This window comes from Cryptomeria japonica, unplaced genomic scaffold, assembly GCF_030272615.1.
Source record: "Cryptomeria japonica unplaced genomic scaffold, Sugi_1.0 HiC_scaffold_879, whole genome shotgun sequence".
In the NCBI taxonomy this organism is placed as follows: domain Eukaryota; kingdom Viridiplantae; phylum Streptophyta; class Pinopsida; order Cupressales; family Cupressaceae; genus Cryptomeria; species Cryptomeria japonica.
This window is the reverse complement of record NW_026729600.1, coordinates 25,001-40,000: the sequence shown is the minus strand read 5'-3', so window position 1 is coordinate 40,000 and position 15,000 is coordinate 25,001. Positions and strand designations below refer to the sequence as shown.

General features: G+C 59.6%; 1 non-coding gene across 1 annotated transcript; it reads right to left on the bottom strand.

Moving 5' to 3' along the window:
- Window positions 1-2,768: 2,768 nt before the first annotated feature.
- Window positions 2,769-2,887, bottom strand: LOC131872904 (5S ribosomal RNA). The gene has a single exon (XR_009370965.1). It is a non-coding gene; the product is annotated as a 5S ribosomal RNA (ribosomal RNA).
- Between the last annotated feature and the right edge of the window lie 12,113 nt (window positions 2,888-15,000).

The window sequence follows — 15,000 nt, the reverse complement described above, 5'->3', positions numbered from 1 at the left end:
CGGAAATTTTAAAATCTCCTTTTTTTTTTGCCTTTTCTGGAAATTAGTGAAGGCAGCGCATCAAAGGTGCGCACCTCGCTGCCCACCTTGGTGTGCTCTGAGGTGCGCACCCGGGAGCGCTACGAAGTGTGCTCCAAGGTGCGGCGTGCACGTTGTCGGAGCCCGGTTTGCCCCGGGTGCGCACCTCGCCTGCACCTTGGCCGGGGTGGGCACCTTGGCTGGGTTTGCCCAGGGTGCGCTCCGAAGCGGGGTTACTGGAGCGCCCCCTCTTTTTTTGTCAGAGCGTTTGGTGGGGTTTCTCGCATTGGCTCTTCCCAGGCCCGGTTGTTGGGTGCGCTCCCACCCTGGCGCGCGCGAAGTTGGAAGTTGGGTTAATTGCCCGGGCGCGCACCTTCGCCAGGGTGGGCACCTTGGTGCGCACACCTTGGCTGGGCTGCGCACCAGGGCGGGCTCAAGATGGCACCAGCATTCCCTTTTTCTCACTATCTTTCAAAACGGAAATTTTAAAATCTCGTTTTTTTTTTGCCTTTTATGGAAATTAGTGAAGGCATCGCATCAAAGGTGCGCACCTCGCTGCCCACCTTGGTGTGCTCCGAGGTGCCCACCACGGTGCGCAACGCCGGTGCGAACCCGGGAGCGCCCCGATGTGTGCTCCAAGGTGCGGCGTGCACGAAGTCGGACCCCGGTTTGCCCCGGGTGCGCACCTCGCGTGCACCTTGGTGCGCACACCTTGGCTGGGTTGCGCGGCCTGGTGGGCACCATGGTGCGCACCAAGGAGCGCTCCGAAGTGTGCTCCAAGGTGCGGCGTGCACGAAGTCGGAGCCCGGTTTGCCCCGGGTACGCACCTCGCGTGCACCTTCGCCGGGGTGGGCACCTCGGCTGGGTTGCGCGCCCTGGTGCGCACCAAGGAGCGCTCCGAAGTGTGCTCCAAGGTGCGGCGTGCACGAAGTCGGAGCCCGGTTTGCCCCGGGTGCGCACCTTCGCCGCGGTGCGCACCATGGCGTGCACGAAGTCGGAGCCCGGTTTGCCCCGGGTGCGCACCTCGCGTGCACCTTCGGCGGGGTTGCGCGCCCTGGTGGGCACCATGGTGCGCACCAAGGAGCGCTCCGAAGTGTGCTCCAAGGTGCGGCGTGCACGAAGTCGGAGCCCGGTTTGCCCCGGGTGCGCACCTCGCGTGCACCTTCGGCGGGGTTGCGCGCCCTGGTGGGCACCATGGTGCGCACCAAGGAGCGCTCCGAAGTGTGCTCCAAGGTGCGGCGTGCACGAAGTCGGAGCCCGGTTTGCCCCGGGTGCGCACCTCGCGTGCACCTTCGCCGCGGTGGGCACCATGGCGTGCACGAAGTCGGAGCCCGGTTTGCCCCGGGTGCGCACCTCGCGTGCACCTTCGCCGGGGTGGGCACCTCGGCTGGGTTGCGCGCCCTGGTGCGCACCAAGGAGCGCTCCGAAGTGTGCTCCAAGGTGCGGCGTGCACGAAGTCGGAGCCCGGTTTGCCCCGGGTGCGCACCTCGCGTGCACCTTCGCCAGGGTGGGCACCTCGGTGCGCACACCTTCTCAATGTTTTCTTGCCTTTTCTGGAAATTGGTGAAGGCAGCGCATCAAAGGTGCGCACCTCGGTGTGCTCCGAGGTGCGAACCCGAGAGCGCTCCGAGGTGCCCACGAAGTCGAAAGTCGGGTTAATTGCATTGTTTTCCCCGGGTGCGCTCCGAGGTGCGCAACATCGGCGCGCACCAAGGAGGGCTCCGAAGTGTGCTCCAAGGTGCGCACGATGGCGTGCACCTCTGGTGCGCACGATTCGGAGCTCGGTTTGACCGGGGTGCGCACACCTTGGCTGGGTTGCGCACCTTTTGTGCGCTCCAAGGTGCGCACGAAGTCGGAGCTCGGTTTGCCCCGGGTGCGCACCTTCGCCAGGGTGCGCACCTTGATGCGCACGCCTTGGCTGGGCTGCGCACCTTGGTGGGCGCCATGGTGCGCACCTTTCGTGCGCTCCAAGGTGCGCACGAAGTCGGAGCTCGGTTTGCCCCGGGTGCGCACCTTGGTGGGCGCCATGGTGCACTCCGAGGTGCCCAAGATTGGTGCGCACCAAGGAGCGCTCCGAAGTGCGCTCCAAGGTGCGCGCGAAGTCGAAAGTTGGGTTAATTGTCCGGTTTGCCTCGGGTGCGCACCTTGCGTGCACCTTCGCCAGGGTGGGCGCCTTGGTGCGCACACCTTGGCTGGGCTGCGCACACCTTGGCACCCGCGTTTCCTTCATTTTAAATTTTTTTTTTTTACAATCTCTCAAGTGGGAAATTCTATAATCTCAACTTTTTTTGCCTTTTCAGGAAACTTTTGAATGGAGCGCATCATTGGTGCGCTCCGAAGTGTGCTCCAAAGCTCTCTCCAGCTGCGTGCACCTGCCCCGGCCGCGCACCCGGCCCCGCCCAGCTTCGCTCACCTGTCCCGGGCGTCTGGTGCGGAACCTTAGAGTAAGAAACATCACCGTGCACCTTGGCCAACGTGCGCGACTCGACCGAGCGCGCACTGGCCGAGGTGCACACCGATTTCACCTGGGTGCGCGCGCAGCACCTCGGGCGCACCGGGGTGCGCGCACAACGCCCGGGTTGCACCGTGGCCTGTGTGCTCGGGGCGCCTCGGGTGCGCGCTCGGTGTCGCCCCCGCTCGCGCGCGGTAGTGCGGGCAGCGCACCCCGGCCCGGCCCGGCCCCGACGAGAACGCAAACGGGCAAAAGGTTTATTCAAATAGCATTGCGACGCCCGGCGAAAAACTAAAAAAGGGTGCAACACCGGGACTTCCCGGGAGGTCACCCATCCCAGTACTACTCCGGCCCAAGCGCGCTTAACTGCGGAGTTCTGATGGGATCCGGTGCACTAACGCTGGTATGATCGCACCCGTTATGAGCTTGTCGCAGTGTGTACTTAGCAAACCGCGACCCACGTGCGAATCCACCCCGGCCACCCACCCCCGTCGAGGTGCACACCCTCCCTCGCGAAGTGCGCCCCGTTCGCCAAGTGTGAGCCCTGCCCGGGTGCGCGCACCTTGCTAGGGCGTCGGGTGTGCACCCGGCCCGGCCTACGTGCGTGCACCTGGAGGGGGCGTCGTGTGCGTGCAGTGTCCCGTCTGCAACGCGGTGCCCACACACCACCTCGGGCGCAACGACCTGCGCTCACATGTGGGCCGAGTGCACCTTGGTGCATGTTCGGGGCGCCTCGGGTGCACGCTCGATCTTGCCCCGGTGCACCAAGGCGCTCGGTTTGCCCCGGGTGCGCACTTGGTGCAAGGTGGGCACCCAAAATAGGGATCAAGCACCAAAACACAAGTTTCGGGATGCAAAATGGGACCCAAGGACCACAAATGCGTTCCAAGACCCATGATGGGTCCACGAGAACAAAAATGTGTTCCGAGACTTAATAAACAAATATTGGGTTTTAGGAGAAGAAACATGCTCTGATGCCCAAAACGAGAATCGACCCCGAAAAGGCCACAGGCCAAAAGTGGGATGCGAGACAAAAAAAAATGGGACCCGAGGACCAAAATTGGGTTCCCAGGTCGAAGACAGGGCAACCGGACAAGAAACGACCTCTAAGGCTCGAAATGAGTCCCGACGACTAAAACTTGACAAGAAGCACCCATCAGGCACCCAACTCGACACCCATGGGATGCCGACCCACCCGGGCTTCCACCTAGCACACCTTGGCACCCACCCACCCTCGCACCCAACCTCGCACCCAACTTAGCACCTTTGAACCCACATTGGCACTCACCCTGACCCTGGCACCTTGGAACCCACATTGGCACTCACCTTGACCCTGGCACCCACCTTTGCACTCACCTTGGGACCCACCCTGGCTCCCACCTCGGCACCCACCCAGACACCCACCTTGGTTCCTTGGCACCCACCTTGGATCCTTGGCACCCACCCCGACACCCACCTTGGCACGCAACTTGGCTACTTGCCACCCACCTTGGCTCCTTGACGCCCACCCCGACAACCACCCCGTGACCTACCCTGGCTAGGGTTGGTGCACACCCACCCTGGTGCCCACCTTGGCACCCACCCTATGACCCACCTTGGCACGCACCTTAGTACCCACCCCGTTACCCACCCTAGGACCCACCCCGTGACCCACCTTGGCCAGGGTGGGTGCACCCACCCTGGTGCCCACCTTGGCACCCACCCATCCTAGCACCCAGCCTGTGACCGGGCTTGGAACCCAACCTTGCACCCGCACCCGTCTTGGCCAGTGTGGGTGCGCACCCATCCTGGCACCCACGTTGTGACACACCCTTTAACCCACGCACCCTAGCACCCACGTTGGCACCCACCTTGGAACCCAACCTAGCAACTTGGCACCCACCCCGTGACCCACCTTGGCATCCACCATAGCAGTCGCCGACTTGGCACCCACCTCGGCACCCACCTTGACACTTGTGGACCCACCTTGCCACTCACCCTAGCATCGACCCATCCTAGCACCCACCCTGGCACCTTTGCACCCTAGCACTCACCCATCCTAGCACCTAACCTGTGACCCACCTTGACACTCACCCTCGCACCCACCTTGGAACCCAACCTAGCACCCACCCACCCTGACACCAACCCTAGCACCTACCCACCCTTGCACCCACCCTGTGACCCATCTTGGCACCCACCCATCCTACCACTCAACCTATCACCCACCTTCTCACCCACCTTGGCATCCACCTTAGCACCCACCCACACTGGCACCTTGGCACCCACCTCGGGCAAGGTGGGTGCACACCCACCCTGGCACCCAATTTAGAACCCACCGAGCATGTTACCCACCTTGGCACCCACATTGCAGCCCACCCTAGTACCCACCCTATGACCCACATTGGCATCCACACCCTAGCACCCAGGCACCTCGACACCCGCCTTGACACCCACCCTAGCACTGAACCTGTGACCCACCTTGGAACTCACCCTAGAACCCACCCACCCTGTGAACCACCTTGGCATCCACCTTAGCACCCACCCACCTTGGCACCCACTCTAGCACTCACCCATCCTAACACCCAACTTGTTACCCACCTTGGCACCCGCCCTCGCGTCCACCTTGAAACCCACCCTAGCACCCACCCACGCAGGAGCCCACCTTGGCACCCAACCTAACACCCACGCATCCTGGCACCCAACTTGTGACCCACCTTGGAACCCACCCTAGTACCCACCTTTGAACCCACTATATCACCAACCCACCTTGGCACCCACCCTATGACCCTCTTTGGAATCCACCCTAGCACGCACCCACCCTGGCACCCACCATGGAGCGCACCCTAGCACCCACCCACCTCGGCACGCACCTCAACACCCACCTTGGTGTGCGCACTGCGCCAACCTCTCAAAGACCCTATGTGGTGCGCTCCAAAGTGTACACCTTTGGTGCGCTCCAAGGTGCGCACCTTTGGTGCACACCGAGGTGCACACCAAAGTGTGCACCGAGGTGAGCACCAAAGTGCACTCCAGGGTGCACACCAAGGCGTGCACCTTTGGTGCGGTCAATGCAAACGAATTCGGAAGTTGGGGTCGATGTCCTAATCGCTGCTGCAGACTACACGTATGAGAATCGGACAAATAGCTTTATATAGGGGAGGTGTTGCGTTTGATGGGTCGACTCCCCTGGTTGTGTGCACTGCACCAACTTCAAAGACCCTGTCTTGTTTAAGAAGTCAAAAGTTGGGGTGGATGTCCTAATCATTGCTGCAGTCTACGCATGTATGAGAATCAGACAAATAGCTTATATAGGGGAGGTGTTGCATTCGGTGGGTTGACTCCCCTGGTTGTGCGCACTGCGCCAACCTCAAAGACCCCGCATAGCAGAAGAAGTCGGAAGTCGGATTTTGGTGAGCACCAAGGCGTGCACCTTTGGTGCGGTCAACGCAGACGAATTCAGAAGTTGGGGTGGATGTCCTAATCGTTGTTGCAGGCTACACATGTATGAGAATCAGACAAATAGCTTATATAGGGGAGGTGTTGGGTTTGATGGGTCAACTCCCTTGGTTGTGCGCATTACGCCAACCTCAAAGACCTTGTTTTCGTTAAGAAGTCAAAAGTTGGGGTCAATGTCCTAATGGCTCCTGCAGGCTACACATGTATGAGAATCGGACAAATAGCTTATATAGGGGAGGTGTTGGGTTTGATGGGTCGACTCCCCTGGTTGTGCGCATTACGTCAACCTCAAAGACCTTGTTTTCGTTAAGAAGTCAAAAGTTGGGGTCGATGTCCTAATTGCTCCTGTAGACTACACATGTATGAGAATCAGACAAATAGCTTATATAGGGGAGGTGTTGGGTTTGATGGGTTGACTCCCCTAGTTGTTCGCATTACACCAACCTCAAAGACCTTGTTTTCGTTTAGAAGCCGAAAGTTGGGGTCGATGTCCTAATTGCTCCTGCAGGCTACGCATGTATGAGAATCAGACAAATAGCTTATATAGGGGAGGTGTTGGGTTTGATGGGTCGACTCCCCTGGTTGTGCGCATTGCGCCAACCTCAAAGACCCTGCATTGCGGATGAAGTCGAAAGTCAGAGTTTGGTGTGCTACAAGGTGTGGTCGAAGGTGCTCACCTAGGTGTGCACCTTTGGAGCACAGGAAAAGTGCCCTCCAAAAGTGCGCACCTTTGGAGTGCACAAAAGTGCCCTCCAAAAGTGCGCACCTTTGGAGCGCAGAAAAGTGCCCTCCAAAAAGTGCCCTCCAAAAGTGCGCACCTTTGGAGCGCAGAAAAGTGCCCTCCAAAAAGTGCCCTCCAAAAGTGCGCACCTTTGGAGCGCAGAAAAGTGCCCTCCAAAAAGTGCCCTCCAAAAGTGCGCACCTTTGGAGCGCAGAAAAGTGCCCTCCAAAAGTGCGCACCTTTGGAGCGCAGAAAAGTGCCCTCCAAAAAGTGCCCTCCAAAAGTGCGCACCTTTGGAGCGCAGAAAAGTGCCCTCCAAAAAGTGCCCTCCAAAAGTGCGCACCTTTGGAGCGCAGAAAAGTGCCCTCCAAAAAGTGCCCTCCAAAAGTGCGCACCTTTGGAGCGCAGAAAAGTGCCCTCCAAAAAGTGCCCTCCAAAAGTGCGCACCTTTGGAGCGCAGAAAAGTGCCCTCCAAAAAGTGCCCTCCAAAAGTGCGCACCTTTGGAGCGCAGAAAAGTGCCCTCCAAAAGTGCGCACCTTTGGAGCGCACAAAAGTGCCCTCCAAAAGTGCGCACTTTTGGTGCGCACCAAGGCGCTGGTTCGGTCGTTGCAGGCGAGTTCGGAAGTTGGGGTCGATGTCCTGAGCGGAGGTGCAAACTACACAGGTGTCGGAATCGGACAAATAGCTTATATAGGGGAGGTGTATGCTTCGATGGGTCGACTCCCCAGGTTGAGCGCACCGCGCCAACCTCAAAGACCCTACGGTATGGATGAAGTCGGAAGTTGGGTCCGATGACCAATTCGATTAGTAGGTATGCTCATGAGGTCGGAATTTGGGTCCGATGACCTGCCATGTGCAGGAAGGCGAATGTTGACACTGTGCGTTGCAAGGTGCACACCAAGGCGCTGGTGCGGTCTTTTTAGTCGAGTTCGGAAGTTGGGGTCGATGTCCTGATCGGAGGTGCAAGCTACACAGGTGTGGGAATCGGACAAATAGCTTATATAGGGGAGGTGTATGCTTCGTTGGGTCGACTCCCCGGGTTGAGCGCACCGCGCCAACCTCAAAGACCCTACGGTATGGATGAAGTCGGAAGTTGGGTCCGATGACCGATTCGATATGTAGGCATACTCGCGGTCGGAATTTGGGTCCGATGACCTGCCACGTGCAGGAAGGCGAATGTTGGCACTGTGCGTTGCAAGGTGCGCACCAAGGCGCTGGTTCGGTCGTTGGAGGCGAGTTCGGAAGTTGGGGTCGATGTCTTGATCGGAGGTGCAAACTACACAGGTGTGGGAATCGGACAAATAGCTTATATAGGGGAGGTGTATGCTTCGTTGGGTCGACTCCCCGGGTTGAGCGCACCGCGCCAACCTCAAAGACCCTACGGTATGGATGAAGTCGGAAGTTGGGTCCGATGACCGATTCGATATGTAGGCATACTCGCGAGGTCGGAATTTGGGTCCGATGACCTGCCATGTGCAGGAAGGCGAATGTTGGGACTGTGCGTCGCAAGGTGCGCACCAAGGCGCTGGTGCCGTCGTTGCAGTCGAGTTCGGAAGTTGGGGTCGATGTCCTGGTCAGAGGTGCAAACTACACAGGTGTGGGAATCGGACAAATAGCTTATATAGGGGAGGTGTATGCTTCGATGGGTCGACTCCCTGGGTTGAGCGCACCGCGCCAACCTCAAAGACCCTACAGTATGGATGAAGTCGGAAGTTGGGTCCGATGACCGATTCGATACGTAGGCATATTGGCGAGGTCTGAATTTGTGTCCGATGACCTGCCATGCGCAGGAAGGCGGAATTTGGGTCCGATGACCGAGTTGATGGCGTGCCATGCGCAGAAAGGCGGAATTTGGGTCCGATGACCGAGTTGATGTTGATGGCCCGCCATGCACAGGAAGGCGGAATTTGGGTCCGATGACCGATTTGAAGGCGTGCCATACGCAAAAAGGCGGAGTTTGGGTCCGATGACCGAGTTGATATTGATGGCCCGCCATGCGCAGGAAGGCGGAATTTGGGTCCGATGACCTGACATACGCATGGAGTCCGACTCGGGGGCCGATGTTCGATTCGATGACTTGCATTGTGGGTAAAGTCGGAAGTTGTGGTCTTTGACCCGATTCGATGACCAGACTTCGGCTGCTTGAGAATCGGACAAATAACTTATATAGGGGAGGTAGTGTTCTCGAGCATCCTCCCCCCGTGCCCGTTTATGTCGATTGATGCTGGTGCTCGACTGGTTGGAGCGCTCGGATGCAAAAATCTTGCACCAGGATTTATCGATTGTGATGGACACGGCAAGTCTCCTGATTGCTATGCAGGAGCTCATCGTGAATCTCTATGCGGCCTTGGTATGGACTCGACCTGCGGAATGGTTCGGCAATGGTAGTCGCTCCAACACGTCCTTGCAATGGCCACAGAGGTGATTCGACTAGAGCTCCAGTCTAGCTTTTGGGTTGCTTGGCGGACTGGTATAGCCGCGATCGAGTTCCGGCCATGAACGTTTTAGATAGCTCTTGGGCTTTCTGGGACGGAAGTCAGAAGTTTGGGCTGTTGTCCGATTTGATGACCATTCTTCGGATGTGTGAGAATCGGACAAATAACTTATATAGGGGACTGTGTTGTCTCACGCAGCCCCCTCCGTGCCCCTCTATCTCGACCGATGTTGGTGCTTGAAAGGGTTGGGATCGCTCGGATTTATAAACGTGCACCACCATTTGTCGAGTGTGAGGGACGCGGCAGGTCTCCTAAATGCTATGCGGGCGCTCTCTGAGAATCTCTATCCGGCCTCGACACAGACTAGTCTTGCTGAATGGTTTGGCACTGGTAGTCGATCCAACACGTCGTTGTTGTGGCCGCCTAGGCGATTCGATTCGAGCCCCCGTCTAGCTTTTGGGTTGCTTGGCGGATTTTGCCCTATCCGCAAGTGAGCTCGGTCCCTAAACGTTCGAGAAACCCGATTGCTATGCGCCGACTCTCTTTCTTGCGAGCCTCCATCTAGCTTTTGGGTCTCTACGGAACGGAAGTCGGAATCTGGGACCGTTGTTTGATTCGACGAGGCAGACTACGGTTGTGCGAGAATCGGACAAATAACTTATATAGGGGAGGTGTTGACTGGAGCATTCTCCCCCGTGCCCCTCTAACTCGACCAATGCTGGCGCTCGAACGGTGGTAGCGCTCGGATTTTCATTGAGCGCCAGCATTGGTCGATTTAGAGGGGCATGCGAGATTCCCGAATGCTATGCGAGGGCTCTAACGGAAATGTCTATTGGTTTCGGTATGGATGCAATTGCGAGTGGTTCGGCAAAGGTAGTCGTTCCGATGCGTCCATGTCGTGGCCAAATCGATAATTCGATTTGAGCCCTCGTATAGCATTTGGGTCTCTCGATGTGATTCCGCATTCCAGTCCCTTTGGGCACTGCTTGAGCCGCATCCCAGGGGGTTCCCTTCCCAATAATCTGCCTCGCAACCCGATTGCTATGCGGTGAGGCTCCTCGGCCGCCTCGGAACTATCTGTGTATCAGACGCATCGCGGGATAAGGGGTTGGCAACGGTAGTCGCCCCAAGCGCGTCCGATGCTTGGACCATTCCGAGGCGGCCCTGAAGCCTCTTCCGTCTAGCCGTTGGGTCCTTCTCGCCGCATCCCTCGCCTCGCACCCCGATTGCTATGCGGTGAGGCTCCTCGGCCGCCTCGGAACTATCTGTGTATCGGACGCGTCGCGGGATAAGGGGTTGTCACTGGTAGTCGCCCCAAGCGCGTCCGATGCTTGGACCATTCCGAGGCGGCCCTGAAGCCTCTTCCGTCTAGCCGTTGGGTCCTTCTCGCCGCATCCCTCGCCTCGCACCCCGATTGCTATGCGGTGAGGCTCCTCGGCCGCCTCGGAACTATCTGTGTATCGGACGCGTCGCGGGATAAGGGGTTGTCATTGGTAGTCGCCCCAAGCGCGTCCGATGCTTGGACCATTCCGAGGCGGCCCTGAAGCCTCTTCCGTCTAGCCGTTGGGTCCTTCTCGCCGCATCCCTCGCCTCGCACCCCGATTGCTATGCGGTGAGGCTCCTCGGCCGCCTCGGAACTATCTGTGTATCGGACGCGTCGCGGGATAAGGGGTTGTCACTGGTAGTCGCCCCAAGCGCGTCCGATGCTTGGACCATTCCGAGGCGGCCCTGAAGCCTCTTCCGTCTAGCCGTTGGGTCCTTCTCGCCGCATCCCTCGCCTCGCACCCCGATTGCTATGCGGTGAGGCTCCTCGGCCGCCTCGGAACTATCTGTGTATCGGACGCGTCGCGGGATAAGGGGTTGTCACTGGTAGTCGCCCCAAGCGCGTTCGATGCTTGGACCATTCCGAGGCGGCCCTGAAGCCTCTTCCGTCTAGCCGTTGGGTCCTTCTCGCCGCATCCCTCGCCTCGCACCCCGATTGCTATGCGGTGAGGCTCCTCGGCCGCCTTGGAACTATCTGTGTATCGGACGCGTCGCGGGATAAGGGGTTGTCACTGGTAGTCGCCCCAAGCGCGTCCGATGCTTAGACCATTCCGAGGCGGACCCGAAGCCTCTTCCGTCTAGCCGTTGGGTCCTTCTCGCCGCATCCTTCGCCTCGCACCCCGATTGCTATGCGGTGAGGCTCCTCGGCCGCCTCGGAACTATCTGTGTATCGGACGCGTCGCGGGATAAGGGGTTGTCACTGGTAGTCGCCCCAAGCGCGTCCGATGCTTGGACCATTCCGAGGCGGACCCGAAGCCTCTTCCGTCTAGCCGTTGGGTCCTTCTCGCCGCATCCCTCGCCTCGCACCCCGATTGCTATGCGGTGAGGCTCCTCGGCCGCCTTGGAACTATCTGTGTATCGGACGCGTCGCGGGATAAGGGGTTGTCACTGGTAGTCGCCCCAAGCGCGTCCGATGCTTGGACCATTCCGAGGCGGACCCGAAGCCTCTTCCGTCTAGCCGTTGGGTCCTTCTCGCCGCATCCCTCGCCTCGCACCCCGATTGCTATGCGGTGAGGCTCCTCGGCCGCCTTGGAACTATCTGTGTATCGGACGCGTCGCGGGATAAGGGGTTGTCACTGGTAGTCGCCCCAAGCGCGTCCGATGCTTGGACCATTCCGAGGCGGACCCGAAGCCTCTTCCGTCTAGCCGTTGGGTCCTTCTCGCCGCATCCCTCGCCTCGCACCCCGATTGCTATGCGGTGAGGCTCCTCGGCCGCCTTGGAACTATCTGTGTATCGGACGCGTCGCGGGATAAGGGGTTGTCACTGGTAGTCGCCCCAAGCGCGTCCGATGCTTGGACCATTCCGAGGCGGCCCCGAAGCCTCTTCCGTGTAGCCGTTGGGTCCTTCTCGCCGCATCCCTCGCCTCGCACCCCGATTGCTATGCGGTGAGGCTCCTCGGCCGCCTTGGAACTATCTGTGTATCGGACGCGTCGCGGGATAAGGGGTTGTCACTGGTAGTCGCCCCAAGCGCGTCCGATGCTTGGACCATTCCGAGGCGGCCCCGAAGCCTCTTCCGTGTAGCCGTTGGGTCCTTCTCGCCGCATCCCTCGCCTCGCACCCCGATTGCTATGCGGTGAGGCTCCTCGGCCGCCTTGGAACTATCTGTGTATCGGACGCGTCGCGGGATAAGGGGTTGTCACTGGTAGTCGCCCCAAGCGCGTCCGATGCTTGGACCATTCCGAGGCGGACCTGAAGCCTCTTCCCTCTAGCCGTTGGGGCTTTCTCGCCGCATCCCTCGCCTCGCACCCTGATTGCTATGCTGTGAGGCTCCTCGGCCGCCTTGGAACTATCTGTGTATCGGACGCATCGCGGGATAAGGGGTTGGCAGTGGTAGTCGCCCCAAGCGCATCCGATGCTTGGACCATTCCGAGGCGGCCCTGCAGCCTCTTCCGTCTAGCCGTTGGGGCCATCTCGCCGCATCCCCCACCTCGCACCACGATTGCTATGCGGTGAGGCTCCTTGGCCGCCTCGGAACTATCTGTGTATCGGACGCATCGCGGGATAAGGGGTTGTCACTGGTAGTCGCCCCAAGCGCGTCCGATGCTTGGACTATTCCGAGGCGGCCCTGCAGCCTCTTCCGTCTAGCCGTTGGGGCCATCTCGCTGCATCCCCCACCTCCTCGGCCGCCTCGGAACTATCTGTGTATCGGACGCATCGCGGGATAAGGGGTTGGCAGTGGTAGTCGCCCCAAGCGCGTCCGATGCTTGGACTATTCCGAGGCAGCCCTGCAGCCTCTTCCGTCTAGCCTTTGGGGCCATCTCGCCGCATCCCTCGCCTCGCACCCCGATTGCTATGCGGTGAGGCTCCTCGGCCGCCTGGGAACTATCTTCGTATCGGACGCATCGCGGGATAAGGGGTTGTCACTGGTAGTCGCCCCAAGCGCGTCCGATGCTTGGACTATTCCGAGGCGGCCCTGTGGCCTCTTCCGTCTAGCCGTTGGGGCCATCTCGCCGCATCCCCCACCTCGCACCCCGATTGCTATGCGGTGAGGCTCTTCGGCCGCCTTGGAACTATCTTCGTATCGGACGCATTGCGGGATAAGGGGTTGTCACTGGTAGTGGCCCCAAGCGCGTCCGATGCTTGGACTATTCCGAGGCGGCCCTGCAGCCTCTTCCGTCTAGCCGTTGGGGCCATCTCGCCGCATCCCCCACCTCGCACCCCGATTGCTATGCGGTGAGGCTCCTCGGCCGCCTTGGAACTATCTTCGTATCGGACGCATCGCGGGATAAGGGGTTGTCACTGGTAGTCGCCCCAAGCGCGTCCGATGCTTGGACTATTCCGACGCGGCCCTGTGGCCTCTTCCGTCTAGCCGTTGGGGCCATCTCGCCGCATCCCCCACCTCGCACCCCGATTGCTATGCGGTGAGGCTCCTCGGCCGCCTTGGAACCATCTTCGTATCGGACGCATCGCGGGATAGGGGGCTGTCACTGGTAGTCGCCCCAAGCGTGTCCGATGCTTGGACCATTCCTAGGCGGCCCTGAAGCCTCTTCCGTCTAGCCGTTGGGGCCTTCCCGCCCCATCCCTCGCCTCGCACCCCCGATTGCTATGCGGTGAGGCTCCTCGGCCGCCTTGGAACCATCTGTGTATCGGACGCATCGCGGGATAAGGGGTTGGCACTGGCAGTCGCCCCAAGCGCGTCCGATGCTTGGACCATTCCGAGGTGGCCCTGAAGCCTCTTCCGTCTAGCCGTTGGGGCCTTCCCGCCCCATCCCTCGCCTCGCACCCCGATTGATATGCGGTGAGGCTCCTCGGCCGCCTTGGAACTATCTGTGTATCGGACGCATCGCGGGATAAGGGGTTGGCACTGGTAGTCGTCCCAATCGCATCCGATGCTTGGACCATTCCGAGGCGGCCCTGCAGCCTCTTCCGTTTAGCCGTCGGGGCCTTCCCGCCGCATCCCTCGCCTCGCATCCCGATTCCTATGCGGTGAGTCTTCTCGGCCGCCGCGGAACTATACCTGTTATTGCTACTGCATCCTTCGGCTGGTAACCTCCTCTGCCGCCTTGGAACGTTCTCTTTGTCGGACGCGTCGCGGGATAAGGGGTTGGCACTGGTAGTCGCCCCAAGCGCGCCCGATGCATAGACCGCTCCGAGTCGACCTTGCTTTCAGCCTCTCACATGCATAGACCTCTCTGAGTCGACCCTGCAGCCTCTCACGTTTAGCCTTTGGAATCTCGCCTCACAACATGATTGCTATCCTTGATGCATCCCTTGCCTCGAGCCCTGATTGCTTTCTTGGCTGCATCCCTCCTCTCCTCACAGCCCGGTTGTCATCACTGCTTCATCCGTCGCTTCATGCATTCTGGCTGCTGGGCCCTTCCCACCGCACACCTCGATTGCTATCTCTTCTGCATCACACACCCCGATTGCTATCTCTGCTACATCCCTCGGCTCTCACTTCTGCATCCTTCGCCTCACACCTCGATTGCTATCAATGCTGCATCCGTAACCTCACACCCCGATTGCTATGCGGGGAGGCTCCTTGGCCGCCTTGGAAATTTCTGTGTGTCGGACGCACCGCGGGATAAGGGGTTGGCACTGGTAGTCGCCCCAAGTGCGCCCGATTCTTAGACCGCTTCGAGGTGACCTCGTAGCCTCTTTCGTCCAGGCTTCCTGCCTTCAACGCCCTTTTTACACCTCGATTGCTATGCGCGGGCTCGTTGGCGTCTATCACCTCTCTGCGAAGAGTGGCACGATGATTGTTGGGGTAAATCGTAGCAGTCCGATCTCTGGCCTTGGGCCATTGTGAGGGCTGATCGATTTCCTGTGCGCATCTCGTGTTCGCCCAGTAACAGACTCGACGACTTGTAATCGGTCTTGTTCCCGATTGTTCCTGGAGGTAGTCTTCGGAACTCTTGGATTTGACCTGTCACTCGAACTGTCCTCTTCCGAGGA